This window comes from Octopus bimaculoides, chromosome 20, assembly GCF_046866305.1.
Source record: "Octopus bimaculoides isolate indiv1 chromosome 20, ASM4686630v1, whole genome shotgun sequence".
Lineage (NCBI taxonomy): Eukaryota > Metazoa > Mollusca > Cephalopoda > Octopoda > Octopodidae > Octopus > Octopus bimaculoides.
In genome coordinates, this window is record NC_142947.1 from 9194694 (window position 1) to 9211435 (window position 16742).

At 35.9% G+C, this 16742-nt stretch overlaps 2 protein-coding genes across 11 annotated transcripts in view; one reads left to right on the forward strand and one right to left on the reverse strand.

The window, feature by feature from the left end:
* The window catches only part of LOC106874759 (protein sax-3), a 248887-nt gene that overhangs the window by 224616 nt on the left and 7529 nt on the right, over positions 1–16742 (forward strand). The window lies entirely within an intron of this gene.
* The window catches only part of LOC106874760 (zinc finger HIT domain-containing protein 2), a 60530-nt gene continuing 47301 nt past the window's right edge, over positions 3514–16742 (reverse strand). The window contains exon 13 of the mRNA XM_014922609.3: positions 3514–3611. The gene's annotated coding sequence lies outside the window, so the exon portion shown is untranslated. The remainder of the gene's footprint in view (positions 3612–16742) is intronic.

Sequence of the window (16742 nt, forward strand, 5' to 3'; positions counted from 1 at the left end):
TGTACATTCTCTCTCTCATATACATCAATCTGGCCTTTCCATATGATGATGATGATGATGTACCACCAGCTTTCATAGGAAAGACATACCTACTTTTCACAAAATTCATTTCACTTAATGAAAAAAAAACTGACAACTGCAAAAATGACGCAGCCGACAAGCGTGAAAAGTAATCCTGTATTAAAGAAAAAACAGTTGTGTGTTCAATGAACTGTAAACTAAACAAAAAAAAAGTGTATATGGAGGTTCTTTATAAATTGTCTTTTGTGTGTATGTTTTTTTATTTCCCCTCCCCCCAATTGTGACAGAAATAAATTAAGTGCCGAAAAGAAAACATGCCAATTTTACCTGGAAGTTTGTATAATATCTGCTGGTCAGTGAACAGGAAGGGAAGAAAATGTTCTGTAGAAAAAGAGTATCTTAGTTTTGATTTATCTGTATTAATAGCACAATTTCTTAAGTGCTTTGTTGTGACACATTTACCATTAACCAAATATATAACAATGTTAGTTCAACAGTAATTGCAAAAAAAAAAATTTTTTTCTTAAAAGTTTTCCTAAAAAAAAAAAAAAGCTATTGTTATTCCATATATAAAACTCTTTCACAAACTGAGACTTGGAATGAAAAAAAATAAGAGAAACTGTCCCCACCCCTTCCCCATTTTTTTTTTAAATGGTTAATTACATGACAACATAACATGTTAGCCATAAATTAGAATTTTATGTTGTCAGAATTCTAAAGAAAATCAAATATTTTGCTTTACTTTTACGTTAATTTTTCGTTTTTCCATTTTGACACTCTCTGGTAATATTAACTTTAATGTTTGTAGAATTGTAAATATTAATTTGATAATTAATTAATTAATTACCATCTGGAGTGAAAAATTTGGATGTTAATCAAGTCTAAAGTAAATGTCTTAGTTTATTTCATAGTTTTTTTTTAAAATCCCTCTTAATTAAATCTCCTCTTCCCCTGAATCTATTTCTTCTTGAGAGCAGTATTTAAGGCAAAACATTTTTAACTGAGTAAAAATGCTCTTTTCAGACTTTTTTTTTCCATTTTACATTGTGCAAAGTTTACAAATGCTATGCACTTTTTTGACCAGATTGATTATAATTTGACTTCACCCTCTGACAGTTCCAAAACAAAATCACTTTGACAATTTCCAGGTGTATCAAAATATATAGCCCTAATTTTTGTACAATAATGTTAATATCGTTTTATAATAAAATACATTTAAATGGAAACTGTGTGCCTATCTCTGTGATATATTTGTATTAACAATTCTTATTAACACACATCAACTTTTAAATGATTTTTGTCTACTTTGGCTGCAGTATTTCTGCATTGTAGGAAATGGAGTAATTGGAGTAATGGTTACTGCCAAGACAGAGTGCCAAACTATTATTGCTTTACAGCATTCAATGTAATTTCAAAGGGTTCTGATTTCAAAATCCTTCAGTTCCAAGCTCGCATTTCTTTCCTTTGGGGACTGGGGCCAAGAAAACCAATACCAGTAGGGTCTTTTAAACCTATGATCAAAACCATTCCAGTTGTGGCCATCTCGTTTTTACTTCAGATTCAGCAAAGAAAGCATATGGCTAAGTGGTTAGGGTAGTCGGTCCAAGATGGTATGATCATGGGTTCGATTCCCGGCAGTGCATTCTGTCCTTGAGCAAGACACCTTATTTCACGTTGTTCCAGTCTACTCAGCTGGCAAAAGTGAGTGGTACCAGTAATTCAAAGGGGCCAGCCTTGTCACATCCTGTGTCCTGCTGAATCTTCCTGAGAGCTACATCAAGAGTACTTGTGTCTGTGGAGTGCTCAGCCACTTTCACATCAGTTTCACAAGCAGGCTGTTCCATTGATCAGATCAGTTGAAACCCTCATCGTCGTAACCAACAGAGCACCAGTTACATTCAGCTGCTATTTCTAGCCAGTCGAGCACCTCTCATAGAGAGGTTCCATCATTGGTTCATTATTAAACGTTTGTTAGTTGTGAATCAAGATTTTCATACCGAATGACCTCACAAGTATTTTATTTCAATAATAATGCATCATGTGACCCTCTTCTTACATGCTTGCATTTTCCTCTGCTTATTTCATGTAATAATTCACATATGCACACACACATGCATGCACTCTCGTTTTATTTGATGAAAGCAGCATAAATTACTTCTAAAAATAAATCAATAACTGCACCCGGCATCTTCTTGATCACAGTGTTGCCAGTGCACAGTCGCCATTGTTCGGCGACTGCAGTGTTATGTAATTTAGCTTGTAGCTTCGTGTTCTCAAAACAAAAGTAGCAGAACAATAAAAAGGGGGTTCTTACTAAACTGAAAGCCGGAAAAAGGAAAGTCTCTTAAGTGTTGTCGATGCACATTTCCTAATATTATTTGCTGCCAGAATGGAGGAAAGTAATCCAGTACACCTTTAGTCCTGTTGGTTAGCTGAGTCAGTAGAGCATCAGACAAAATGCCATGTAGTATTTAGTCATAGTTTTTTTTACATTCTGAGTTCAAATCTCAGAGGAGGAAGGTTGACAAGTATATCTTTAATTCTACAGTTAATGGTGTTGGTTGTTTGAGCCAGTAGAGCATCCAACTAAATGCCATGTAGTAAGTATTTAGTCACAGTCTTTCACATTGTGAGTTCAAATCCCACTGAGGAGGGAAGTTGACGAGTATATCTTTAGTTCTACAGTTAATGGTGTTGATTAGTTGAGTCGGTAGAGCATCAGACAAAATGCCGTGTAGTAAGTATTTAATCATGATCCTTTATATTTTGAGTTCAAATCCTGCTGAGGTTACCTCACCCCTCATTCTGATGTGGTGGGGTTAGTAGAAAAATTAAACAGATTACCAACCACTTACTGAGAATTAATTCATATTGCTATTAAGCAAAGTGGTTGTAAAGTAGAAGAATAAAAATTACAGAAGAAAACTTGCTACACAGTCAGCATTTCTCGGAATGAGTAAAGAGGGGTATTCTATTAGAAGAAAATATTGATTTAGCAAAATTGGATTTCACTAAAAAATAAAAAGGATTTTTTTTTAAAAATCATGTTTCAAACCCTAAAAGTATAGCATTAGGTCCTGGGGCAAGACACATGTTGACTTCTTTCTGAGAATGTGTCTTTGGGGGGGAGGGGGAGGCACAACTTCCAATCTAATCCAGTGATGAAGCATCTATGCTGTAAATTGACCTGCTAAAAACTACTGCTAAATCTTCCTCAGATCACATTTGTCTTAAAACAGGATACACTGGATAACACAGTTTCTGATCTACAAAGGGAGAGGATGGATGGTCATAACTGGAACACTTATGATGAGAAGTCTGCTTGGTCAGGGCTTAGATTGGGGCTAAATAACATAATTCTCATTCTACAGTGAAGTATTAGAAAGTAAAGAAAATAACTATGAATCGCAAAAAAAAAAGAAAAACCGTTTGATGCATACAAGACCATGATTCTGGTTAGAAACAGAGGAGGAGAATTTGTCCATGTCTTACCTGCAGCAACTGTGTATGAAGAACATCGATAACATGGGTCTTACTAGTCTTGAAAAACTTGCCTTTCTCAAAGCCAAACCGTTGGTAGAAAATAACGACTGAAATGTGAGTTAAGAAAAGTTTGGCTATTATTTCTAGCAAGTGTAGTTGCTTAACATCTTGTTTAACATCACTAACAATTAGGGGGAGGGAGGGGGTAGGAATACATTATGTGATAGTGTGTCCTCTGGTCTCATGCCAGCTCCTGCCAGGCCGAACTATAAGAAGAAAATAAAAATGAAGACAGTGGAGTGTGATTTGATGGAAATTTGGCTGCTATTTACAGCAGATGTACCAACCATGTAAAGGTTCATTTGGCTCGTCAGCAACACCGATGAGGACAATAATGCTAATGACAGTGATGGTGGAGATACTAAAAGATCAATATTTTGTGATATCAGAGAATTCAGCTGTGAGAGAAAACTGATTAGCAATAAGATAAATAACAATAACATTTGTAACTGGGTTTACTCTTTCTGTAAATCTTCAAGTGGAAGCACTTGAACGACAGAGATTCCAATTAAATAATTCCCACCAACCATTTGTTAGTGAGTCTTCTTAAAGAGCTGTGGAAATATACTCTTTTAAGAACTACTTAATGGTTCAATAATTTGGAGCAAAGATGGCTAAATTAGCAAGTAGCTGCTGTTACTGTATCCACTGTTAACAAGGATGGCTAAACTGACAGCTGTTGAGACTGATAGAATAAGTTGTCATCAAGTATCCAATGCTTTTACAGTGCGTTGATGACACTTCAACAAAGATCTTCCCAATCAATCATAATTTCTCCCATTGGATGAGGCCACAACATTAATTCAATTTGACTTTCTCATAATGTTTTCTTGGCAGAGATATTGGGGTGGTTTGTAAATTGCCTCCCTCAACAGGATGGCTGTTGGCCCAGAAGATGCTCATCTGCCCTTCAACAGGTCTTATTTTTAGTCCTGACATCCTCCTTACAAGAGTAGCAAGCTACCCAAGTGAGGGAGCCAGTTTGATCACTGACCATTTGACAATGGAACAGGTAATACTGGTTTACATGGCACCAGTAGCAGGCCTCATCAGCCCGTGATGAGATCCCCTAACCTAACCTCAATAGAATAAATACTGGGGTTGATTTGTTTGACTAAATCTACAAGATGGTGTCCCAGCATGGTTGCAGTCCAGTGAATAAAACACATAAAAAATTAAAGAAATCCACAATTTGTAGTAAAGATGGCTAAACTGACCCCCTTCCTCAAAATTGCTGACCTTGTGCCAACATTTGAAACCAATATAATACATATATATATATGTATAACAATGAGAATGAGTGCTCAACACTGCATTGGTGGATAAAATTTGTGTATTGAGGTTACCATTGCTTAGCGATATTTCGTCTCTGTCTTTACATTCTGAGTTCAAATTCCGCCGAGGGTGACTCTGCCTTTCATCCTCTTGGGGGTCGATAAATTAAGTACCAGTTGTGTACTAGGGTTGATCTAATCGACTGGCACCGTCCCCCAAACTTTCGGCCCTTGTGCGAAGAGTAGAAAAGAAAAGAATATACATAAAGCAACAGCTAAAACCTAAGAGTAAAACTGAAAATCTATATATGTCTGTATACACAAATATTTTTAAACACACACATTTCAGTGTGTATATACATATGTCAATATGTAAAAGGAGCCAACATACGAACAATTTCAACATGGCAAGTGCTTTAGGCTAGTTTTAATGTCCCAGAAAGTAGACTAGAGATTGGAGACCAACATGGCAAAACTCTTAGAAATCTATGCAATTTAAAGAATGTCTTGGTGTAATCCACAATATACTTTGACAGGTTTAAGATGATAAAACCAGATGAGTTACTATATACCAGCCAGTTACAACAGGCTTAAACATTCCAGCACCTCGGATGGCTCTTTTCCAGCTTGTTAAACTAAAACTGATATGACCATATAAAACTAAGAGCCTGCTAGTCTGTAGCATTGAATTTCAACGGATTTCACTATATGGAACTATCAGCTATATCATATGCCAGCAGGTGATAGTCATTAACAAGACAGGATACAGGAAGTTTAATACTGGCTTTCACCTGTCATAACTGCAATCCAATATTGCCCTCATTTTAACCATGTGTGCACATACATTACAAAAAAAAAAAGAGATAAAAATAAAAATGAGAAAATAACCATAAAATATACCATTCCCCTTTTCTACACCCTGAAACTTATTAGACACCAAAACACTTGGACTACTGCTTGTATGTGTCTCGCATGATCTGTCGTATAAAACTACTGCATGGTTTTCATTGTTGATGTTGTTTAGCCACAGGTCAACATTTGATCATAGGCAGACCAATGATCAAAAGTGTAACCAGCTGTGACCAGCCAGTGATTATTCTGTTTTTGTTTTGTTCTTGTTCTTTTAGCTATTTTGTTTCAGGTGTGCAACACAGTGTGTGAAGGCAAACATTATCCAATGTGTCCCTTTAATTGTTTCTTCTAAGAAGGTAAGTGTATTTATTATTTCAGCAAAATTCAGCTGGTATTTCTAGCAGTTCCGGCAGTTGTACAAAAGCTTCCTTGTTCATTTGTTTTAGATCTTGCCTTGTCTCTTGACAACAGAAAGTTACCCCTTTAGCCTGTATAAGCAACAAAAGGTAACATTTATCCCCACTTAAAAACATGGTTATTCCGTTAAAACAAACTTTACTGTGGTAGATACCATGGGAGAAACTCTTGTATTATTTTTGGTGCAAAATGCACTCTTGTTTATATTGCTAGCAGGGAGATAAATCCCTTCTACCCCCAGCACCGAGACCACAAGGTTGCATGATTTCAACCTTCAAACAACATATAGCAATAACTTTTGGATGTGAGCAACAGATAGCAACAGCTTTTAGCTAACAAAAACAAATAGAAAGTAATAATTGCCAACCTATCTATATAAGTAACATATAGCAACAACTATCAGAGAGTATGAACCAGAGATAACAACAACTAAACATATGAAATATAAGCAATAGTTTGCAACAGTTATCAACATTTATATATTTCAACTGGGAGTAACAACCTGAAACAATTGCAGTCAAAAGAGAGCAAGAAATATTAATTGTTATTAACTAATAAATACTAAAAATTGATAAATTTAATCATCTAAAGAATTATAACAGTTACAAAACAAACAAATTTATAAATAAATGAGATAATCGATTCTATGATTCTGGCAATTAGAAATCTTAATTACATTTTTCGTTAGATTCTAACAAATTTCAAGTTGATTTTTACTAATAGTTAACAACACAAGTCTTTAACAGTTGGAAATTCTGTTTTTTTTTTTTTTTTTTTTTTGTAAACCAAATTCTAACAAAATATAACAACATTTATTTTCAAGCAACGTAAAATTATTGATTTTCTTTGAATTTTTTTTTTATATAGTTTTGTTTTTTTCCTTGAATTAAATGCAGGAATTTCAAATTTCTCTCAACCCACCAACCCCAACCTTTCAAAAATTTTGATAGTAATATGGTTTTCTATGCCATCTTTTGAAAAGACTTTAAAAAAAAAGAAAAGTAAAAATATGTAAAAACAAAAAAAAAAATTGCTATTACAATATTTCAATGAAATGAAATAGTTGCAAGCTTTGTTATTATTTTTCTTTCTTCCTGTTAATTTAGTTTCCCCTTGCAGCTATTGAGTAAAATCTTTTAGATTTGCTGTATACACTTCAGTAAATTATGAAACATAGTCAAGGTTCATACAGCATGGCAAGTAAACGTATAGAAAACTTGATAGATCTAAGAGATTATGCCATGCCTTCGGGGTAAATAATAATAATAATAAAGATAATCTTCTATGCCATTCACTTTAACTCTTCTTTTCATGTTGTTTGAAAAGAAAAGAAAATTACCAACAGTACTTGTTGATGTTGTTGTTGCTGTAGTGGTGGTGGTGGTGGTTTAGTTGCAGCTCAGTCCTGATAAAGTAGACATACGATGAAAGACAATCCCAGGTGTGACCATCCCATCTGATTTTCAGGCATCTATCATTCAGTTTAGCACCACCACCACATGGCTCTTGAGTGTCTTTAGCAGAGACCTTTCTGCAGCAAACATTCGGACCAGATTTTCAGTCTGAGGATATTTTCTATGGCAGGAGCCCTTCCTGCTACTAACCTTCACTCGTTTCCTAGTAAAATAATATTTCTCCATAACATGACCAGACATGTTTTGATGGAAGATTGGAAATGAAGGACACTGCTTGCAATGACAGTGACATTTGTTTACAACTACCATGCAAAGTGAAGCCAAGGTAAGAGTAACTAACACACACACACACACATGTATACAATGGGCTTCTTTCAGTTTCCATCTATCAAATCCACTCACAAGACTTTGGTTGGCTTAGAACTGTAGTAGAAGACACTTTCCCAAGGTGCCATGCAATGAGACTGAACTCAGGACCATGTGGTTGGGAAGAAAACTTCTCGACCACACAGTTACTCATTTCAAACTTAGAACACAAAACTTCAGATGAGATGTGTCCGAAGGTGCCCCATCCCATACTCTAACAATTCTGCCAGTCCACCCATCCAGCACCCCTAAAAGAACGAATGTAAAGTGGACCTGGTTGAGATTTGAGCTCAGAATGCTGCAACAAAGGTCACAAGTTGTTTTATCCGATGCTCCACTGATTCTGCTCATTTGCCACCTCATTTCCAAAGATGACATTAATAATCCACAAGATGATAATCTTAAAAGAAATCAATTTGTATGTCTCAGTGCACATTAGTCAATGTAATTATATTAATTAACCAATAACTCATTATCTCACCTAGGTGTGATAAACAGAATGAAAAACTTGATTATTTTTCTAATTAATTATATACATCAAGGGGGTGTTGACATTAGGAGACAGTTTCTTCTTATGTTAGTTCACAACTAAATATTTAGCAATTATGCGGTTTATTATGTTCCGGGTTCAAATTTTGCCAAGGTCGACTTTGCCTTTCATCCTTTTGGGGGGTCAATAAATTAAGTACCAATTGCGTACTGGGGTCGATGTAATCGACTCACCTCTACCCCACAAAATTGCTGGCCTTGTGCCAAAGTTTGAAATCATTATTGTTTGGTTTATTGGCAATTCCAGTAGAGTTTTTGAAAAACTACTTTGCAGTATTTTGTTGCAAACCATTACATTCTGGGTTCAAATTCTGCTGAGGTCGACATTGTCTTTCAACCTTCCAAGATCAGTAAAATAATGCACCTGTCAAAATTGAGGCACCAGTCAAAATTAAGGCAAGTATTAAAAATCAATTATACAGGGAGTGGTAGTCTGATTTGTAGAATCAGAGAAACACAAGCCTTACTTGTCTGGGTGTTTCTCTGCTCTACCCACTAGGCCCCTATTTTATGTGTATAATATTACATGTGTGTGTGTGTGTATAGAGAGAGATATGTGTTGGCATTGTTGTCATGGCCCTAATTGAACAGCCCCTTAAATGATGGCATTCTGGTGGTGACCACTTCATCTTTTTATTTTAGAAGTATGTAAAATGACACTGTCCAATACAGCCTTCCATTTTTAAGATGGAAGGTTGTAATTTGAGGGAATTCAGCTTCTGTTTCTAGCAGTGAGAGTGACCATGTAGAGGTTTCCTCATTGGAATGCGTCTGTATAATTAAATTGTGTACATGTACATGTTGATGGAATTGTGTGCACTGCTGAATGTGTGTGTGTGTGTGTGTGTGCATGTGTGAGTAACCATATGATTGGTATATATCAATACATGTTCGTGTGTGTGTGTTGGTGCATATGCATGCGACTGTGTGCATAAGTTGGCACTACTTCTGTGCTTGTGTAGACATAAGTGCATGCATGTATGTGTGTATATGTATATATGCATAATAATATTATGTGTGCATGAATCTACATCTATGATACTCATGTGTGTGTGTGTGTGTGTGTGTGTGTGTGTGTGTGTGTGTGTGTGTGTGGGTGTGAGAGAGACTAATCATTTTATTGTATATGTCTGTGTATAATTTCTGTAATTTAACTTTTGATGTTAAAAAAATATGATAGAAACAAAAGACCACCTGCACACCCACCTACCTACCCATTTTTCTCTCTCTCTCTCTCTCTCTCTCTTCCCAAACATCAGAAGAATTCTATTGAATTCTTCAGTTCAAAAATAAAACCTAACGATGTTTTAATCAGCTATTTCTTCAGAAATTCTTTATAAAAGAGAGCCAGCCCTGGCAGATACATCAGACATCAAATTAATTCTACACCTGACCTTCTTGAGAAAAAGTCAAACACACACACACACACATGCAGATACTCTCTCACACACACACACCTGTACATCATGCATGCCCTCAAAAGCTAATTAGTAAGATGAAATTTTTTGACTTAATTACCATGTAAAATTGTAGATTATTATTATTTTTGTAGTGGATTGGTAGAACTGTTAGAATATCAAACAAAATACTTTATAATATTCCTTCAGGCTCTTTTGCACTCTGAGTTCGAATCCTGCCAAGGTCAACTTTGCCTTTCATCCATCTGAGCACATCCTTACGGGGCTGATAAAGTAAGTAAGTACCAGTTGAGCACTGGGGTCGATGTAATCAACTTACTCCTTCCCCGGAAATTGCTGGCCTTGTGCCAAAATGTGAACGCATGATTATAATTATAATTATTATTATTAAGGCAGTGAGCTGGGAGAATCCTGATTGGCAAAATGCTTAATTGCATTTCGTCCATCTTTGCATTCAGAGTTTAAATTCCACCAAGGTTGACTTTGCCTTTCATCCTTTCAGGATCGATAAATTAAGTACCAGTGAAACACTGGGGTCAGTGTAATCCACTTGTCTCCTCCCCACAAAATACTTAAAGTAGAAAAGAATATTAATGTTTGATTTGTGAGAGATTTAACTGTTATTTCTAGCAGGCCAAATGGCCATATTGAGGGTCTTTCATTGCCTCAATAACAACACTGTGATAAGATGACAAAGAAAAACAAAACAAAAAAAAAGTCATCACAAAGTTAATCCTTTTGCATCAAAAAGCCTCTAATACATTTGATAAAAAATAATAAAAAATAAAATCCAGTGAAATATATTGATCTAATACCAATATTTATCTAATCACTACAGGGACTGCTAAATGGTTGTTTTACCTACGGGAAATAGCAGCGAAATTTCCCTCAAATCATACCTAGTATCTTCAACAACAACAAAATAAAAAAATGGAAGGACACATTGAATAATGTAGTCCGAGATACTCTGTGCTAGGAAAAAGAAAAAAAGATATGGTGATCAAAGTTGAAATGTCTTTTATCATAGATCTGTAATGATGAGGGACTGCCTGGGGCTAAAACACTAACAATGACAGCAACAACAACAACAAGAGGGAATCATGTTACATCATAAAGCAAACAGTATATTTGCTTTAAAAAAAAAAAAGGGGGAAAATCCACTGAAATCTATTGATCTGATGCTAATATTTACCTTGTCAAGCAACTTCACTTTAGAGAGCAAACAGTTCCATTTGTAAAGCAATTCCTTTCACCAAACTACCAAACACTTAGAGCTATTAGAATGGTTAGAATGCTCTGGCAGCAACATCCCACCCACAAAAAAAAAAAAAAAAGTTGGGGTGCATTGGTGCTGGCATGGTTGTGTGGTAAGAAGCTTGCTTCCCAGCCACATGGTTCCGAGTTCAGTTTTAACTGTATGACACCTCGGGCAAGTGTCTTCTATTATAACCATGGGACAACCAAAACCTCGAGTTGATATAGTAGATGGAAACTGAAAGAAACCTGGTGTGTGTTTGTGTGTGAGTGTACATATATGTGTGTGTCTTTGAGTTTGTGTTTGTCCCCCACCACTGCTTAACAACTGTATGTATGTAAATGTATATGTATACATCCCTGCATGACCCCTTGGGCAAGTATCTTCTACTATGGCTTTGGGCCGACCAAAACCTTGTGAGTGAATTTGGTAGATGGAAACTGAAAGAAGCCTGTCATATGTGTGTGTGTACCTGTGTTTGTGCCTCCATGACCCCCTTCGGTCATGACTGACCATGGGATTGCACCTAGAAAGTTACCCTCCTAGGCACAAGTCTGGGCAAGGTTGTTTATGGAAGATCAGCAATCGCACATGTATACCGGCCTCTCTCTCTCCATACCACCAGTGTTATCCTTTATGCATAGAAATAAAGTGAAATTATATTTGCTTTTACATGTGGAAAATGGATAGTAGTTTAGCTTCAGGACAGCATTAATTGAGTGGTGTTTCAGCTGACCATCCTCTTTTCTTTCTTTTTTTTTTTTTGTCCAAGACCCATCCTCCATAGCAGAAGTGTTAAGGCCACATTCCCTGGTGTAAAGAATTGGTCTGCAAAAGTCCCCTGCAGATGTCACACAAAAGACACTCGTGCCAGTGCTACATTTTAAACACTCAACATACACTGTAAAGTGGTTGGCATTAGGAAGTGCATCCAGCTGTAGAAACGAAGCCAAATTAGACTGGAACCTGATGCAGCTCTTCTGCTTGCTAGCTCTAGTCAAACCATCCAACCCATGCCAGCATGGAAAACAGGCATTAAAGGATGATGATGATGATGATGTCTAGAACTGCCAATGTCTCATGTGCTCTTCTCATTTTTTAAGATGGTAGGCTATAATTTCATGGCACTTGGCTGCAATTTCTAGCAGAATAAACAACTATATAGAGGCTCCCCACCACGACCACCACTGAAAGTATGTAATTATACATGCTGAAACTTAATTTTCCGTTCTCATTTCAATTTCCTGATCGTTTTCTGATCAATAGTCAATATGTAGTACCTAGTGAAGATATCAGCCTGAAAGGAAGTTAGCTGCTGGACATTGGCAGTGATCCAGAAGACAAATTAATTAGCGAGCTTTCGAGAAAGGACCTGCATTTGTTAAAGATTAATTCAATCTCTCTTCCTTCCACACACACAAAACAACCCCCCCCCCCCCAAAAAAGCAGAAAATTTCAAAATCAATACATTAATCATGCTTGTGACTAAGAATTAAAACCATTTCTGATATGAATAGGCAGACATATCTAATATATTTCTAAGGTTGAATATGAAGAATGGTCGTGTGTGATCATTGTGAGGATATGCTATCATATTCCACTTCCATTTTAGCTAACATGAGCCAACAAGTGTGCCTGTATGTTGTGGCTTGCTCTGCTAGAAATAGCAGTCGAAATCCTCTAAAATCTTTATCCTTTGTCATTTACTTATTTCAGTCAGTATTGTGGCCATAGGTTGTACTTCTACATTACACAAAATATTTGAAATTTTTTTTATATAATTCCAAATAATATGTAATTACAAAAACAATAAGCTAATTACAAAAACACCAAATGGCTATGGAAATCCGGCAAGGATTGAAAAAAAATAGATACCAAAGGGGTCTATAGGTTTAAAATAGTTGAAAATCACTGATTTTGAAGCTCCATCATTGACTGGTAATCCAAGACAGACCACCACTACCACCTCTAACCTAATATATCTCAAAGCAATCATGTTGCTACAGCAGTAATAAAGTCATTGGTCTTTTTTATTCTTTTTACACTCATTTTTCTATTTATCCCATGGTTTAAGTAGAAAAATGTAAAAGCAAGGAGAAATGCTCTTACTACAAAGAAAATGAACTGCAGGTTAAATAATATTATCATAGCATTGAACAAACTAATATACTTTCCATCGTTAGTGACATAATTTAAACTATTTTTATTACATACATTTCAGACCCATGCAGATTAAATTATCAGATAAAAGTGGACAGCTTTATACTTTGTATGGTCTTAACAGGATATTACTAGCTTCTTAAGGATTTAATAACAGATTCCTGCAAATAAGCATATCAAGACAGTTCTTTCCTGTATATCATGAGATATATTCTCATTTCTCCACTTGCTAGCCAAGATATTAAATCTCTGAGGTAAAGGCGATCACCAAAAATTTGATCTTTAGAAATAGCTGGTCTCTTATCTGAATTTAATTCATAAATATTCATCACTTTTGTGAATTAAATTCATAAAGAGAACAGACAACAGAAAAGTTTTGATTGATAAATTATAGATATTGAAAAACTCATTTCAATAACAAATGAAAAGCCAAAAGAATTTTCTCATAATTTTTATCCATTATGGCATTGCTTGTGTGGGTTGGACTTCCAGCCAAGTGGTTTCTGGTTCAGTGTTCAGTCCCACTGTGTTGTACCTTCAGCAAGTGTCTGTCTTGTATCATAGCTCCATGCTGACCAAAGCCTTGAGTGAATCTGGGAGATGGAAACTGAAAGAAGCCCATCACACATATGTATGGATATATACATGTATATGCATATGTATGTATGTATGTGTGTGTGTGTGTGTGTGTGTGTGTATGCATGCATCTATGTATGTAAGTATGTCTGTGCTTGTGTGTTCTGTTGACTTGGCATCCTAAACGAGCATCACCATCATAAAAGTAATGTCATTCATTTCCAGTTTTCCATGAAGAACATGTCTAGCCATGGTGAAATATTACTTGCTTGGAAACATGAAGGTTGGCATCCAGCATAGAAAATCTGCCTCAACGAAATTGTCTGAACCATGCAAGCTTAAAAAAGTGGATGTCAAAACGATGACGATGGCTTTTATTAATCCATTGTCTTTTTGACAAAAGAAAAACATAGAAATTTCTATAGTGAGATTGAACCAGAAACCACTTGGTTGGAAGTCCAACCCACACAAGCAATGCCATAAACTTATTTGATGGATAAAAATTATTTGAAAATTCTTTTGCCTCTTCATTTGTTATTGAAATTAGTTTTTCAATATCTATAATTCATAGATATTCTATAATGGTACTGTTTTGATGGGGCAATATTCTTAGAATGGGATTGTGTTTATGATTATACAACTATTTTAGTGCCAGTAATCTTAAATAAGTGTCATGTTTAGGAACACATTATTGTAACAAGGACCAACAATAGCAACACTGTTAAATTACCAAATACAGACATCTCCCACATTACCCATAAAGAGCTAGGGGGTATTAAACTGATTGACAGATTAAGTCTACCCCACCCCAGAATAGGAAAGATCTCTCTGACATGCTTTCAAACACATTCAAATGCCATCTTTCACTTCCAATGCTTCAAGCAATCCAAAGCAATGGTACAGAAAGAAAACACTTGTCCAAGGTGCCATACAGTAAAACTGAACCCAAAACAACCCAGCTCCAAAGCGAACTTCTTAGCCATATGGCTATTCCTGCAGCCATAGGATAATAGATCTGAACATTAATGCTAAGTCGATAAGAACGAAGGAACTCAAATACAATCTGACTATTAATTAAGAAACAATTGTCAATGTGTGTATTATTCAACACAACAAGCTGCCATTTTTTATGACAAAATATAGCGCTTCTTGCCAAAGGAAGTTAAGAAAGCTTTCTCCATTTAGCAGTTGATTGGCAGGTTTTGGAAGCATCTGTTGCTAGAAACCAGTAGAACAATAACACATTATATTAAAGAAAAAATTTTTCATTTGTGACCCACAATCAAATATTGATTGCTAGTACCCAGCAGTTAACCATTTGCTCAAATTAGTAGTGGTTGCTAAGCTGCAAAAGGCTTCAGAAACAGTTTATTAACGGAGCTTCGTTAGCGGTAATTTGCTGAAGAAGTTCAGTGAAAGACAAGGCAAATAACTGTAAATGTTCGTTAAAAGCACTTAAAGTGTACACTGTTCCACAATCTAGTTTGTATTCTTGAAGCACAAGTACAACTCTTTTGATAGGAAGCTCTTCAATCAATACGTTCATTTCATTTAAGCAATACTTCATCCTAAAGAAACCGCTAACTTTTTATTCTTTTTACTATTATATTTATTTATTGTTTATCATGATTATTAAGGTGGTGAGAAGGCAGAATTGTTAGCACGCTGGGAAAAATGCTTAGCCGCATTTCAACCATTTTTATTTTTGATAAAATATTCACTAAAATAATTTGTGTACAAATGAAGCACCTTGGCTAATGATTTATCAAGAATCAAGCATGACAGTCCAGCATTGGTGACAGAATGGAACAGTGGTCACAATGTCCTATTGATTCAGCTAAATGTGGTTCTCGGTTAAATTTTAAATCTGCATGCAAATATTCTCGTTACAAGTCGTTAAAACTGTGATTCATCAAATCCCATGGCTTAACTGGATCACCATTTGAATTCATCAGTATCAGAGAGATTAAGCCGTTCAATAACGACAGGTAAATATGAGATATTTCAGTCGTAAAGCAAGTGCTAACACATTCAGTGCAGTCAATTGTAGCAGCTTCCCCATTGTGTTTCGGCGTTGCAAGCCATCAAAGCAACTTCCTGTAATCACTCACGAGATGTCCACAACTTCAATTGTAATTTTGTTCTGCCAGGAACAAGCAACACAATTAGAGTTATTATGTAAGTCTCACTGAATTAATCACGTTCGTCAACTTGTCCAGCTTCGTCAACTCACGCTAATGAAATCTTTGTCATTGTCGCTAAAACCAAAACTGTCCACCACCACCACCACCACTATCATCATTATTTCTTTCTTTAGTGATTTCATTCATTAGAACTGGTTTGAGATGGTTCGTTTCATTCATTCTAGAACCACATTGTATTTTTTCTTCAAATTCCACCCACATCTTTTATCAATAAACACATAGAAAAAACAAAACAATTTTCTAATTATTCTATGAGATGTGGTGGTCAGAAAATTCGTAAAGGTTACTTTATGAATGTAACACAAATGTCATTCATAAAATGAAGACACAGTCTTTGGCAACATGACTTAACTTAATAATTGATGGATAGCTAAAGGACCAGGGTCAGTCTCAGTCTCTCTGGGCAGAGACCTTAAATATATTGACCCAAAGTATTCACATACTTTTGATCATAAGTCTGTTCTGTTCAGTCAGGACTTTAGCCACTAGGGTGGTAGGGGTGGTCCACCCCGGGTGGCACTTTTGGGCCTGCTGTAGGCAATATGTGTTTTTTGTGGGGTCCGGGGGTGGCAAACGGTATGTTCGCCCCGGGCAGCATACACTCTAGCTATGCTAGTGCCTGTGGCTATACAAAAATAACTACAATTGCTCTCAAAGCATGGAAATGTCTAGATTAACTATAAAAAAAAATA